Source organism: Micrasema longulum, unplaced genomic scaffold, assembly GCF_059751315.1.
Source record: "Micrasema longulum isolate JH-2025_06_02 unplaced genomic scaffold, ASM5975131v1 h1tg001758l, whole genome shotgun sequence".
NCBI lineage: Eukaryota > Metazoa > Arthropoda > Insecta > Trichoptera > Brachycentridae > Micrasema > Micrasema longulum.
Genome location: NW_028278934.1, coordinates 373,148 through 390,123, shown reverse-complemented (window position 1 = coordinate 390,123; position 16,976 = coordinate 373,148). Strand labels below are relative to the sequence as shown.

The following is a 16,976-nucleotide window of genomic DNA, read 5'->3' as shown; positions in this document are numbered from 1 at the left end:
AGTATATGCCTAGACTTCTATATTTCCTCCTCAAAAATATTTTCCCTGTCTGTTAAAATAAATTTAGATAAAATAATATTTAATTTCCATAATTTCATGTCCGCTCTCTAGATGGAACATAATGGCGTCTACGAAGAGTCTTTAGGTATCCCTGTCAGCTGCCAGATCTTGTGTATCTTCTCAAGTCAGGTTTTCGTTCCGTAGTTATGACATCAATTCCCAACCAATAAAGAAGTCAAAAGAGTGTCTTAATACAAGAATATCTTAGTGCAAAAAACCGACACAATAAAATTATATCTACCAACAAATAATTCTATTGTAAGTGGATTTTGATCGATAAAACAATAAATTATTTTATCGTTGCTTTATGTTTTTGTGGTCTTTATATAATATGATATATTGGCTCTCCCGCTTATTTTACGATAAAGAATGTGAATTAAGTATCTTTAATTTAATTTATTTCATGTATGTTTTTTACAGATGATGGGAGCATAGGATGAATTCGTTATGATTCGAAATGATTAGAAGACATTTGGATCTCAACTTTGTTACAGAAAATTATACGGGTAAGAATTTTTTACAAATAAAGCACAGCGAAAGCCTAGTTTCTATGTTAAACTTGCAAAATCTTTTAACTTTCTGCCCACTCAAGTTTAAAATTTGAAAGAGTTGTCTTAGTTATTTAAATAGACAAATATAATTTTATTTATTTTATATTTTAAAGACACATGTTACAAAAAAAACTTATCCCTAACAAGAGTCGGGATACAACAAAATAAAAACTAGAAGCATGATTATTATTTAAAAATAGTACAAACAAAAATTATTACAAAAATATAAATTTCAATGGACATCTGGACACCATGCTTTATAAAAGTATATATAAATCCATACAATGTCTCGCAACAGTCTCCTGAAATGGTCTCTTCCTTTAGACAAAATCGAAACTTGTACACCCTTGTAATAATAAATAAACTATTTTGTTTCTTGTCAAATGTTCAGATATAAAATGAAATTTTCGATATAAAAGAAGCATTATACAAAACATTGTCCTTTTGAATACGTAATAGGACATTGAAGAAATTATGACTGTAGTACTATTTAACTAAAAGGTGCAACATATAAACATAAAAATCTGTTATTTGCTATTAAGATTTTGATTGCTTGAAAGTATGGTATTTTGGCAAACAGCACTCCAATGTGCTAATACATATGTACAATTAAAGCAAATTATGTAAATACCTAAACATTAAAAATAAAATTTAAATGCCCACTTCATTATTCGTGATGTCACCTTATCTAACCCGTTTTTCGTAGTAAAAAATTTGGGGACATCTTTCAAACAGGCAGTTGCAATTTTTTTATGAAATAATGAGATGATTTTGTTATTTTTATCAATGTTACACTCTACAAATTATTAATTTAATTTTTCTTTTGCCTATGAAAATATTTAAAAATGATGTTTTGAAAGCAAAATATAAATATGGACAACGAACATTATTTGATTTATTATTATAAAAATATGTTTTTCGATGCTAAACTACGGTTTTGTAGCAAAAATAGTAAGAAAAAATATGTTTTTTGGTTTCACAAAACGAGAAAGATAAATAACAAGGATGAAACAATTTAATTTTAATCAAAATACAAACTTTCCGTTTAATTAATAACTAAAATATTTGTATTAACAAATTACAACAGGGATGGAGAATACCATAAATAAGGGAAAATGGAAGTCTAGGCATTTACAGGGCTTATGACCTGTCATTGGCTGGTTTAAGTGGTCACTTTACACAATATGTAACATTCACCATCCTGCCTATGTTTGAACATCCATATTTCTTCAATTTTTCCATCTGTTGATTTTAGTGAAGTTAAAGAGCTGAAACCTTTATTGTTGTGAAGAGAAGTCCAGTCTTTTGTCTACGAACATTTGGACAAACTCAAATATTGTAATGAAACCAACTGGTCCAAAAAGAAGTTTAAAAAATGGAAAATTGATTTCAGGCCTTGCCTAGTATGTGAAATAATTCAGTCAGATGAATCTCTTCACAACAATAAAGGTTTCAGCTCTTTAACTTCACTAAAATCAACAGATGGAAAAATTGAAGAAATATGGATGTTCAAACATAGGCAGGATGGTGAATGTTACATATTGTGTAAAGTGATCACTTAAACCAGCCAATGACAGGTCATAAGCCCTGTAAATGCCTAGACTTCCATTTTCCCTTATTTATGATATTCTCCATCCCTGTTGTAATTTGTTAATCTTAATGACTCCCGAGGGGGTGAAATCCAGTCTTTTGTCTACGAACATTTGGACAAACTCAAATATTGTAATAAAATATTTGTATTAGTACGTAACATGTTATCCATTTATGTCACAGGAGGTAATGATATACTGTTTTTAAAAGCAGTTTTTCAGGACAAAAAGCTCCTGTATTTTATATTTTTGTTTTGATCATACAATGCTGTAAGTTTTATGTATGTTTTTTTCTTCTGAATACCTAACGACTATTCTTCGCTAACTTCCTCATTGAAGCCTATCTGTCTTATAAGACTTGTATAAAATGCCAGGAAATGGGTTTCAACATCCCTTACTTTCAGTGATGGATGATATTCATAATCTTGCATATCGATTCTTCTTTTCACCTATGGCATGACTTGTCAAAATCTCAATGTAATAAATGGCTCTTTTTCGTTTGGCGTATTACATTTGCATTTTTATGGGATAGCAAGACTGAAATCATTTGTCATATTTCATCTAACAAAAAGTTTATTTAGAAAATTTTATTCCAATTTTCAAATAAAAAAGACAATTCATTACGTCATTTAATTGTTACAACTTAATTATAATGGATTTTACATAAGTTATGTTTTATATTTCAAGACGATATTTTATTCATAAACTGAAAAATATTTCAATGTTACAAATATATTTTAGTTAAGTAATTTCCCATTTTCAGTTGATAACGACCATTAAAATATAGTTCATTGGCATTTTTACCCTCATTTGAAACTTTTTACGTATAGTATACTGTATTTTTCCCACCAATTATTGTATATTATTATCATTTGTTACACAAATGCAAAGTAGGAAATATTTCAGCTAATATCACTTTCAAAAATAGTATAAAGCAGGGGCATGCGGTGTAGTTTTTTATAAGGGAGGCAATTAATATATAGATAATTCATACATTATAATACATATTTGTTTTATACATATATTTTTAGATAATTTATTTAGCACCATTTTCGTGAAAATCACCTCAAGGGCGCTGTACAAAAAATAAACATCCCAGCACGTCTTGCAGCTACAGAGCGCATGGATTGTTGGGATTCTAGTTTCTCGTTCCCAATTATGATATATTACAATTATTATATATAGGAGCAAGATTAAAGCACGTCTAGCAGCTACAGAGCGTAAAGACAATAAGAAATCTAGCCCCTATTTACAATTTTTTTTTTTTTGACAATGAAGATTTATTTGAAATTTGGGTAGTCACTGTTGCAGTGTCGAACGTGTGGCAAACACAGATTGTTTGCTAAATTCCTGGAAGATGGTCCGGCCAATGTGTTGTTTCCCAGGGCGAAAAAATGCCTTTTGTTCCAATGACTGTGTATCCATTTTAGTCTGTATTATTTCGTTTTATAATGGGTACATAACATTCCTGCTCAATTTGATTTATTTTTGACATTATAATTAAACAAACGTGTGTATGAGAGTGGTTTAAGGATTGACGTATCATTTACTTTAGTAAATGTCTGCTAAGTACTAAGCGGTGTTATATTTTATTTTACTAAAATGCAATAAAACCAAAATAGATATTACCCTTTTGAAAACATGACTTTTCAACGAAAAAGAATTGGTCATTATTGGAACGCAAAAAATCAATAAAGTAGATCGTAAACTTTTTTCGTATTGCAAATAAACATTATAATTAATGTTATGTTTGAATTGAATTCTACCTTTTAATTTGTTCCTTCTCCACCACTTATTAAAATATTATGTTTCGTGCCAAAATACAAAAATCTCATCTGTGTTGCGCGGCGCGGCGTTGCGGCCGCATCGCGTCAAAACTACATGGGCAATGTACGAAAAAGAATGTACCAGTATATTATTTCGATTGCTTCCACAGCCTAGTGAGAATTTTAGTATGTGCCTGCGCGCAGATTGCGCGTTCAATACGGCGCTGGAACGCAATTTCTATTTGGTTCCGTCGATCTTTGCTTGAGATCGATACTTCTCAGCTAGCCAGTGGCAAGTACGCGCCGATTAGTATGCGCATGACGTGCCAACAAATGGTTGTGCCTGGGGGTTATGTTGCTTTTTAATTATTTTTTTAAAGGCGATAGTAAAACTTCTCTGCAATGTATCGCAATTATTCATAAAATTATAACTACATTATTTGTTTATATTAATCTAAATATGAAGTAAAAAATAATTCATGCAACATGATATTTTATTATCATTATTTGGCTAAATCAATGGAAAGCAATAAATTTACACTGAAATATTTCATTGTCGCTTGAATGACACCTTAAGTGAAAAGCTGATCACCTTACCTTGCATGTTACGAAAATGATCCAGATACGTTGTGATTAGAAAAATAGACAATCAATGCAGAATACTGTGAACCACTGGGCACGGATATCAGAATTGTGATTTTTGTGCTGTTTTTAAATAAACAAAAGTGCTAAAAAGTTAAAGTTACTTAAATTGTGGTAAAAAAAACGTTGACTCTTTGACCGGAAATCAACAATACCACGAGTTTTGTCAGTTGTTCGTTAATATTACAGTTGTTTGAAGTATGGCATTTTATTAAATTCTATGACTATTGGCTTTTCTGTAAATAAAAAGAGGAGAGCATGAAAATAGTTTTTAATTTTTCAATTGTTTCAGAATAGTTTGTTTTTTAAAAGAAATGGTCTTTTTTTAAATTCATTCTAAATTTTGAAAGAAATTCGTATGATTTACTTCCCTTTATAAAGAACACGCCATCTTCATTAACCTTCCGGTTGACCTTTCTCCTTACATTATTTTCCGCCCTGATTTCGACTTTTTATCTTGTAATTTTATTAATGTTTCGACAGATAATTGTAGTGTTCATTTTCATTAATCTGATTATTATGATTTATTTTTTTTAGCGCTACAACAATTTTAAAGTGCCCACTTGTTTATTGGAAAAAAATAAGATATTTTAAATGGTTCTTATTGTTGTTTTTTTAAGCAATTTACGTACGTTATCAATATTTATAATTTATTCTTTAGATTAGAAATTTGTTCAATCAAATATAGGAATACCAAAAAATAAAAACGATCTGATAAAATGAAATAAAATTTATGTCCAAAGCTGGTTTATCGGTTTAGCTTAATTTAAGATTTTTTGTTTAAGATTTTTTGTTTAAAGTTTATTTTGTAACTAAAATTCTCTTCAAATATATGTATTGGAAAATAAACAAATAAAAAAAAAATCTCGCCAAAATGTTTTACTGTACGAAAATTCTCAGAAAAATAAAATAAAATTAGAGGATTCTTATGAGGATCACAGTAAATCGTGAAAATGCAAACGAATTGATTTTGGCATTCACGAACATTATATTAAAGTGTGCTAAAAATAGATTACGTGAATAATTTGTGTGTAATAAATAAAAAGTAGCCAGTAAGTTGGTAATCCATAATAAGAGTTGCGCCAATAGTAAAATGACTCATTTGATAAAGAAAAACAATTAAAGTAAAATTTGGTTAAATGTGTGTTGAGTCATTGTTAGTTTAGGACTTAAAGTTGGGTTTGGGACTCTATTGAACGTGACTGTAGAATTTAGTTCATTCCGCTGTTTCTATATTGATTCTGGCGCATGTTTGACTTGCTACTTACTACACATGTGGCCCTGCGTACAAAGTTCTGGTAATATTTCACAGAAATACTGAAAGCGATCGCTCTAAACCGAAAGAAGATTAATATGTTCTTCTGTAGTTGCTTACTCTACACACCGCGGCGCTAGTTTATGCAACTTCCGGTACTGCGGGGCGCCACGACGCCGACGCCTAGTGAGCATATCCGGCGCCTCCCAGGGAGCTTCTAAGTCCCACATCCGACACGTGATAACTAAATCTCCGTCACTTGAATAAAGGCGTCAATCCCTTGATATGAATAATGTATCTTTTATTGACCATTTAACATTGCCTTTTCCGTTTTCTTATATGTTTTTCCTTTTTTTGTAAAGTATTTGAATTTTCCTCTTGATTGAACAGTTAAACGTAATTATGCAGAAAGCATCTAGCTAGCCAAAGAAAATGAAACTGAGATGATAGCACCTTTGTGAAAAGAGTAAATAATAAAATCTACACAAGAGTTGGAATGTTTTTGACATTGACCGATGATAAACAATGTTAGTTTTTTATTACAAACAAGAATCTAATTTAAAGTTTATATTTATTAGTTTTTTTTTTTATTACAAACAAGAATCTAATTTAAAGTTTATATTTGACGCACACACTTTGTGGTTATTCATTTTATTAAAATAAATAAAACAACTTAGTTTTTAACCACAATTTTTTTTACAAGGGTGGTAATTTGATACCAATATTTTCGAATCTGGACAAGAAACTAAAAGAAATATTGTTTATTTGGTAATTTATAAATCGCTTTTTTAATTTTTAAGATTTCTAAGTTGTCTAATTTTAATATTTTATTTTCAACATGAAGTACTTTTAATCCAGTGTCTTTATTGAAGTTATGATTATTTTTTATCAGATCTTAAGTGTTCTTTTACTCTAATATTAATTTTTACTCTAATATTATTAGTTTTTTCAATGTAGATTGAATCGCAATCATTAAAATTTAATTGGTATATCCCAAATTTATTATGTTTATGGACTTTGTTTTCATGATTTATTGACTATGTTCAAATATTATTATTTTTGTAGAAAGCAGGTTAAATGTTTGATAGTAGGGAATTAGATAATTGTTTTGAAAAAATGTAATTTATAAACAGAATCCGCCTCCATTGCTTAGGCTGGTTTGCTTCATTTATTGTGGGAGTAGAATATTTATATTTTTTTATAAGTTTGCGTTTTTGTTTTTGATTGAATATTTTATCAATTAAGTTCTCATTATATCCATTATTATTAGCAATTTATTTTATTGTATTAAGTTCTTTTTTTTGTTTTTAAAGAAGTAAGAAAATTAAGATTTGATTTATTGGGTCCACGTGTAGTATTTAGTTAACACAATAAAAATAAAATATGAATTAATTAATTAATTACGTAAACCTCGATGAAGAAGCTTGTTTGCTTTGAAACCTGTCGGCGGGAAAAAAAGTAGTGGTTAAAAACAAAGTTGTTTTTTTTTTTTTTAAGGAATCTAAATGTTTATTTGACCAGTTTTAATGGTTTTTAATGATATTTATGTATAAATAATAAGAAGATGCATATAAATGTGTGTGAATATACAAATATCTGTATGTGTGTATACTGTGTATGTATATGCAATATGTGCATGTATGCTGATGAATGCATTGCAAGTACTCAAACTCAACATGAATTTCTAGTGAGTGGGGGCAGGTTGACAGACATAAGTCATTCGTAGTTGTGTCACTGTAAAAGTGTCTCTGTAATCAACTTATGTATGTTAAGTATTTTTTATAAATGAACAAATAAAATACCATTCATTAAATTTTGGTATATTCAACATTTTACATTATTTTTGTCATTATCGGGGTTCACATATAATTGGTGAATGTACTTATAATATTGTGATGTCTTTTACTGTTTGTGAACTGAAAATAAATAAATTAATGATACCGGTAAAATTTTGAAAATGTATTTTGCGTTTTATAAGCATACAAATGAACGACAGTATGATTCTGAAGTTGCTGTATTTTGGATTGTAAATAGCATTTACAAAACAGTTTTACTGTGGACAAGTGGACAAAATACAAGTACAATGTTCACAAGTTCAATTTTTACAGTAATGTCTATCGCAGTATTGACACTCGTGGTCCGTTTTTCCATGTTTCATCCAGTATGCAAATGTGGACCGTGCAGTTAATATTCGTTTTGAATGTTGATTGTTCATTAGTCGGTAGGAAAACCAATTTAGTTATATTGATTCTGTACTTCAAATATAAACCAATTCATGGGAACTTAACATGTTGCATAATATTCATGATCGTATTATTTCGATGTACCTTTAAATAAAATACGTATTTATCTACCAATTAGTTCACAGGCATTAGTGTTCTTAAATAAAACCATCCACCTGTTAATTCACCATAGACGCACCCGGAACCCCCTAAAATTATGACACTTAACTTATGCTCAAATGCTCAGTTCTGCTCTACGCGTATTTAGTCGTTCTAAAACCACCAGACGGGTTTGGACGTGATCTTGACATTTAAATACCAAACCAAAATGATTTATTGTGTCTTGAGAGCGTGTGAAAACCGTTCGGATAAACGTAAATAAAGATAGTGTAACTTTTCATTGGTAAGTAGGTACCTAGGTACTGGTTTATGATTGAATTCCAAAATTGTAAATAACTCATTTTCAAATATTGAATATAAATAGGTACCAAATTACTTGTTTATGGTTGAATTTCAAAACTATATAAACATTGAATTCTTTTCGAAATGTCAAACTCTGCTCTTCTCACCAACAAGGGTGCACTTTATAAATGAATGCGATTTTCAAAAATGTTTTGGATGTTAGTTAATATTATTTTAGTATTACCAAAAATTCAGTAAAAAGTACATGGGTAGAATTTGTAAGGAATTTGAGGAAATAATCTGATTGGGATCCATAAAAAACAAACGTTTGTAAACATTCAATAACGTTTTTCTTTGTACACAAAAAAACAACATCTTTCCCATTTGTTTGTATGTGCATTCTCGGCAAATGCAGCCCTGTTGAATGACAAAAAAGCATAAACGCTCCGTACTTTTTATCTACTACATAAATTGACGATTTTAAGCGAGCTATAAATGTGTTCATGGCAAAGATATGCATTTCGCGGAAAACCGCATATATATCGGTCCAGTAGTTATTCAATATATCGAGGATACATGTACGAACATTGTCTTTGATATATATAAGGTAAACTTTTAAATTCCAATATATTGTGCGTATTCAAACAATTATTCAAATAAAAGCATAAATAACTGATTTATCAACAAATATGCAAAATTTGTTGTGTTTGGACATGGGCTTGTCGATTTACTAATTTAGCTAACTAATACTTTATCCCATGGGATTCGATTGGAATTAAAACAGCTTTTGTTGATAACCTCATTTAATAATACTCTAATATAAAATCAAAATAGGTTTAAAACTCGATATCGACCTTGTGTCGAGGTTGATAAATGTTTGTAAAGCTTTCTGTGTTAAGTCATTGATAACATAACGGTAATAATAATATTATTATTGGCCAACGGACAAGCGTGTACTGTGCCTTAAAATTTTAGTTAAGAAAATTTGCATACCGCATTCGTGATATAACCCAACTTACGCCCAAAAAAAAATTTTATGTCAACGTGTTTGCCTACAATGCAATAAATATTTGATTCCCGATGGTTGACATGGAACATTAACTTAAAACGGTGTTTTTAAACTATTATATTTTAAAGTCACTAGATTGGTACCTAAGGCGTGATCAGTCATACATTTCAGGTGCCAGTTTAGGAACAAAGGAACATTGATGTGAAAGCACTCCTTCTACACACCTGAAGACCGTTTATAAAACCAAGAGTCTTTTTATCGCTTTTGCTGATACTAAAAATCCTTTTTATGTAAATAAATAAGTTACCTTTTTATATTTCTAGGTGAATTCCCGTGATTTGAATTTAATTTAATTCGACCTATTTCATTGCTGGGGCATTACATGCAAAGTGAAAAAATGACGTAATTTTTTAATGTTTATTTTGCGTCTAATTAAAAAATTACAAATATAATCGTACTTTTTTTGTAAATCAATGCATAAATATTTTTCAAAATAATGACTTTTTGTCCATGAAAACTTCACACATATTTACTATTTAGAAATCCCACCAGTTACAAAGCTCTGTCCCACCAGTCAAAATTTAGTTTTATTTTGCCTTTTTCTAAAACCGTTCAATATTTAACCTCTCAAAAATATTGAGTAGTTTGGCAGAAATTTGTCTTCAAATGCACAAAATTAGAGGAGTGAGATTTTTCAGTGTCTCGACAGTCACATTCATACCGATAAAAATTACACGGAACATATTGACTATTTGATACAAAATATAAATTTCCAAATGTTTTTATTTTTCTTCGAAATAAGGTTATAATTTTGCGTTTTACTGTACAGTAATTTATGGATCATTACTTTTACTCCTGACCCACCAGATGATGCTGTAACAGAAAAAGTACTATATTAAGACATGTGGAATTTTTGTTCTAATATCTGTTGTTTTTTCACTTTCATGTTTGTTGACCCATAAGTCAAGAAAGTACGGCTAATTTAATAATGGTTATATTATAAAAACTATCATCATACTTCTTAACACTGTTTCCTTGTTTTTATTTCTTTATATTATATATTTTTTAATTTATGTTGTTTCTTTTATTCTTTTTTCATCTTCTTTTTTATACCAACTTTACTTTTAAACACTGTTTTATCTTTTATTGCTTTAAACTGTATTTTAAAAATTTTATGTTGTTTATAGGCGGCCTCCGTGGCGTAGTGGTCAAGACGCTTGACTCACTCACGGAAGGTTCCGGGTTCGATTCCCAGTGAGAATACAAAAATTCAACGTGATTTTTCTCAAGCCTGGGTGTTTTGTGATTCAATTCACCACTGTAATTGGGCTTCCTGGCCTGTTGTGGTGCAAAAAATAAAAATAAATAAATAAAATAAATAAACTGATGTTTTATTTAACTTCCATGTATGAAAAACCCTGATGAGCGTGAAAAATAAATAAAAAATAATAATTTAAAAAAATAATTATAATACCGGGACGCACCCTGAAGTACAACTAAAACGTTTCAATGCCCTTAAATGCGGTTTAATATGGGGAGAAAAAAACAGTAAAGCCTTCTTTAAATAGTAAAAACAATATAATAGCAATACCAACAAAAACTATTTTCCTATTGCAACTCAAAGTTGGTAAAATTCTGAAATCAAATGTCCCACCATTTACAATTGAATGCATTTGATCTTTTCTCTGTGAGTTTGACAAATCGTTTGGAGGGCTTAAGACGGATATAGTCCTCTTGATCATATTATAATTACACGAATGGTAGCAAAAACTGTATTTTTTTATCAATATTAAATGCAGTTACAATAATCCATTTTCATTAAGTTTGATCAAGTCAATTAAGATAATTATTATCTTTTTTACGAAAAATTACGTTGCTCTGCCTTCCACAAATCACTTATTTATTCATTTCTTTATCATGCAACTTAAGCCAGTTATTTCAAGAATACCAACGACATCAATTTAATTAAGTTACAGCAAAAGAATCGTTAGTTTAACATTTGAGAAATACAACACAGCGACCGGCTAGAAAGGCAACACTACTCCCTGAATATGTGCTACTCTTTTTGAACCACAGTGCTTCAAAGAGGTTGGCAATGTTTCACGAAAAAAACTAGAATTAAAATCTAAAAACTATCTGTTTTATAAAAGTTGCACAGTGGTTGAAGATGTATCAGCCAAATTAAAAAGCAATATGTACTTTAAGTGCTGAAAAACTTTCACAATATATTTAGAACATGGCGTCGGTTCCTGGCATCTGTTACCGTGTTACAAAACGCGGCAAAAAAGCGCGGGACTTCTTTTTTCGACTTGAGTTTTTTCACATCCTTTCCACGTGCAAGCAAATAGATAAAGCCTGTTAAAAAACGACCGCAGGAACCATTTTGGAAATGAAGAGCCGAATGTGGGGCGGATATTTGTAAAAGCGCGATAACACAGTACAAGGAATAAAGCTTTTGAGTGGCCTTTTAATGAAACACAAACTTTTCATTTATTCGAGATTGTTGCTCTCAACTTTTGCGGAGGCTTTAGTAAATGTAGGATTGCTGTTTAAATTCAACTTTTCAAAACTCACTGACAAAACATGGAGATGTTTTTTTAGGATTTAATTGCTTGCAACTAGTATTTTAAAGAATCATAAGTAATATTTATACTCTTATTTTATTATAATTCAATAGATTTAACGTAAATAATGAGTAATTTATCATTAAGGTCTTGTAAAACAAATTCCCTTTTGCTGTATATCATAAACCATTAATTTACTTCAAATTGTGTAAAATTTTTAGTTCCAACGTTTAGATAGAATGTGATTTAAAAAAATAATAGTTTTAATGATCTTAGATTTACATTTACATTAATACATAAAATTGTCACACAAATCACATGTTGGAAACATGATAGTGTCAATCTTAGGTGATACGGAGATGAAAAATTATTAAATAACATGGAACCGCATTGAGAGAAGAAATTATGGGATCGCGGAGCTGTCTCTGAAGCCTCCTGAGATTATAACGTGGTGTTGGACATTATTGAAGCGGACTTTGATGAAACCCATGTATTTCAAAATCCCATCTTCTACAGAACTCATGCTGCTTGTACTGACACCTGGTCTCGCTCGGATAATTTAATTTTATATCTGATGATCACCAATAGTTTATTTACATTAATTATCTTAGAAGCATTACATTTATAACTCAGAAAAAATATTATTTTTATTATTTAATAATTTTATTAATTTTTCACGCCCACAAGGCTTTTACATACATGAAAATTACATGAAATATGAGTATGCAAACAACATTAAATTTAAAAAATACAATATAAAGCAACAAAAGATAGAACAGTGTTTAGAAGTAAAGTTGGTATAAAAAAAAGAATATGAGTATATAAACAACATAAATTAAAAAAAAAACATAATACAAAGTAATAAAATATAGAACTGTGTTTAGAAGTTAAGTTGGTTTTAAAAAAAGAAAAAATACAAAATAATATTTTTCTATTACAACAGGAATAATTGTATTTTGTTTATTATCTTATTAATAATAAAATTTATAAACAGGATTCGTCTATTTTCCAGTTTAGATGGTTTAAATAGAAATTTTAGGAGTTTGTAGAAAAATATATTTATTTCATCATAGTTAAATCAATTAGGGCTGAAGCTGAGGTACTTTCTTCATCATATTTAAATCAGTTCAGAAATCAGATAGAACCTAAAATAGCAAATATTAATTGGGTAAATTCATATGTTTATAATTGAATCCACACACTGCAGAGCAAGTGTTTCATTTCAGATATTTATCTTCAATACATCTTCGTGTTTAGTTTTGTTAAATTTTGAATCTCCATATAACTGTCTTGCTATAACGTAGTAACCTAGCCGGTAGCCGCTGGTTTTGGGAGGGCAGGATCGCAAGTTTCTGTAGGCATTTTTTTTGGACAAATGCTTACAAAGTTTCAATAATATTTGGTTTAGCGATCTTTTCCGAACTACCGTGACACCGCATGACCAGAAATGTGTCAATGACTCTTTTAAAAATATTATCTAATGTCTACTTCCTTTATAAATTCAAACTATGTCTCATATGGGAAAGTGGGGGGACATCAAAGCATCATTTTATTATTTTTGTACATTTATTAGAGGGTTCATGATAAACACCGTGCAACCTTCCAATTTTATGAAAGTTCATAATTTATAATCTAATCCGGTTTTGTTATAAGATTTTTCAAAGAACAAATAGTTAATTATATAAATGTTCAATCTACTGTGTAACTTCTTCCTTCTTTTTTCACGCCTGCGTTCAATTTTATGTACGAAAATGTGTATATTTGTATGAAAATTCCAAGTATCTTCGTTGGTAACTAATAATTTAACATGTTCAGAAAAAAATGTTTGCTTTTACTATTTTTCATAGAGAAAACTTAATTTTACTTTGTAGATAAAATCAAAGATAATGGTCAACTTCCCATTGTAATACGGGCCCAAGAGATCCTATCGCCCGCTAGCACTCGTGCCTCCCTCCAATCCAGCATTATTTAGTTCCGCCTAGTATTATTTATACCAAAGCACAAATAATAATGAAAGATAAACATTTACATTATGTATTTTTACAAAGCAGGTAAATTTGTTAAGGATATGGAAGTCCATTTACAGAGCTTTTGATTTATCATAAGCTGGGTTAAGCGATCACTTATACACTGTGTAATATTCATCATTCTGCATATAGGTTATTGACTTACATGTTCACGTATGGCATTTATCGATTCTATCTATTTATATGCTTGGTTTGAAAATTATATTCGTATCCGTGCTGATTTTCAAGAGAAAAAACGTATGGAGAAAACTAGTGTGACATGTATTGTTGGAAATGAGTTTTCTTAATTTTTTTAATCTAGAATTTATCTGTCAAGATTTAGACTTTCTCAGAATATTGTTAAACTCTTAATTTAATAACACTTAATACTTTTGAGACATGCAAAGCCGACGATAATTCTTGAACAGTATGGTTTTTATGACGTAATAAATAAAATAAAAAAGAGTGTTGGATTAAAACCGGACGATTAAACTTTAACTGCCTGAATTTTATTTTGTTTCTAGTGTCTTAAAACATACCCAACTGCCAACATCCGCTCTGTGTATGCATCCATATAATGTTATGTTCTATATGTATTTACTATTCGTTTGAATAAAACATAATTCGGTCGAATGAATATTTGATGTTCAATTACCGTTAACTTTCAAACAATGCGAAAATAAGGTAATATATTCACGAGTTTATTCCACACAGAGTTTGGCAGAGACCTGAAAATTTACTGATTTATCGAAATTCGTACAAACATCTAACACGGGGTTGTTTAAACATGTATTGGGTTGTTATATGTATGGGCTGTTTCATGTTTTTTTATTACCGGATATGGGTTATGAGAATTATCCGATGATTATTTATTATGTTTTTTGGATTTTTTTTTTTTTTTTTTACATAACTGCGTTTGCGTCCATATTTTTGTAGACTAGGACTAGATTTAACTCCCTGGGGAGCTGTAAGCATTAATATATATCAACAAAGATTAAGAACATTTTAAAGAAGGCAATATAGAAGTCTAGGCATCTACATGGCATCTACAGATCTAAATTTGTTGCAACAGAGATGGAAAACATTTTTGAGAAGGAAATCTGGATGTCCAGGCATTAACAGGGCGTATAACCGGTCATTGACTGGTTTTATTAGCCACTTTATACACTGTGTATCATTCACCATTCTGCCCATTTTTGAACATCTATATTACTTAAAACAAATAAATGTTCATAAGTCCACCTGGTCCGTAAAGATGTATAGAAATTGAAAAAATATAAATTTCAGGCGTTTCCTAGTATGTAGGTAAAATAATTCAATTAGATGAATCTCACTCGCATAAATAAAGGTTTCATCTATTTAACTTCGCAAACATCAACAGATGAAAGAGTTGGAGTAATATAGATGTTCAAATATGGGCAGAATGATGAATGTTACACAGTGTTTAAAGTGGCCACTCAAACCAGCCGATGACAGGTCATAAGCCTAGACTTTTGTATTGCCTTCTTTAAAATGTTCTTCATCTCTTTTGTAATGTATTTATTTAGATTAATATTAAAAAGTTTTTATACCAGACAAACTACTCGTACATTCATCCAATTTCTATCAAATAGCTGCGATATACCCTTAAGTTTGCTTAACTACAAAAACAGTTTTAACATTTTTAAACTTAAATCACTTCCATTACAACAATTTGTGATGATTTTAACGCATGCTGGAAATTCGGAATGGTTCTGAAAATGCAATTAAGAAATTCCTTTTGCAGCGTGTTTTAAATGGATTTTTCGTTGTTTATCCAACACAATGCTTTGCCATCAAAGTTCAGATTAAAAAGAAAAATTCGTGACACAGCATGTGTTAATAATGTTCGAAGGCGTTGAGCTACCAAGCAATCACAATTCTCCTATTTCTCGTGAAAGTTTCTTTGTGACAAACTTGTACAATTCCGAAGTCAAACTCGCCCTAACCACACAAGGGTAGGTTAGGTAAGTAACTCATCCTATCGTCGACGTATTTTTATATTTTTATTTATTATATATACGACCTAAGCCAATTACAATAGTTATTCAATGATAAATATTTACATCTCCCTTCCCTTCCTTATTCTTTCTTCAAGCATCTTTGTCCTAATCCCGCCCAATTTACTATAACTTACTGTTTTTAAAAAAAGAAGAAAACTCTTTGATTATAGAAAAGTATTTACCAGTACATAAAAATAATATTTTTATACGTTTAAACTTTTATGTATTTATTTTCTTTACTAACTTTGTGTACTTTGTGAAAATTTGTCATTTGTTATGAATTTATACACTAGATCTGTTTGTTTACTATAAATATGTATGTAGAATTGTTGATTTCCCAAATAAAATACAATAAAATATCAAGAAACATATCTACAAGAAACTGAACAAACAGAATATAAAGCTATGTAGCAAAGACAAAACGGACAATAAAAAGTGTCGTATAATATTTAAAAAAACACGATTAAAATAAAGATTTCAAGCTAAACCATATCACTCCATCTTTATTCTACACTGTGTTAATGACGAAGAGATCTATGGAAGGCCGGAAGATCTATCTTTTTTTTTTTTTTTACATTTTTTTTTGCACCTCAACTGGCCAAGAGGCCTAATTACAGTGGTGAATTATATCACAGAGCACCCAGGCTTGAGAAAAATCACATTTTAATTTTTGTATTCTCACCGGGAATCGAACCCGGAACCTTTCGTGCGTGAATCAAGCGTCTTGACCACTAACACTACTTAAACCGGCCATTGATAGGTCATAAGCCCTGTAGATGCCCGAACTTCTATATTACCTTCTCTTAAATGTTCTTCATCTCTGTTGTAATATGTTAATATAAACAGCTCCCCAGGGAGTTGAATCCAGTCCTTGTCTACAAAAATTTGG

At 30.0% G+C, this 16,976-nt stretch overlaps 1 protein-coding gene across 1 annotated transcript in view; it reads left to right on the top strand.

Annotated features, from left to right (window-relative positions):
• The first annotated feature begins 479 nt into the window (after positions 1–479).
• LOC148274106 (uncharacterized) overlaps positions 480–16,976 on the top strand; it is a 126,225-nt gene continuing 109,728 nt past the window's right edge. The window contains exon 1 of the mRNA XM_088237617.1: positions 480–566. The gene's annotated coding sequence lies outside the window, so the exon portion shown is untranslated. The remainder of the gene's footprint in view (positions 567–16,976) is intronic.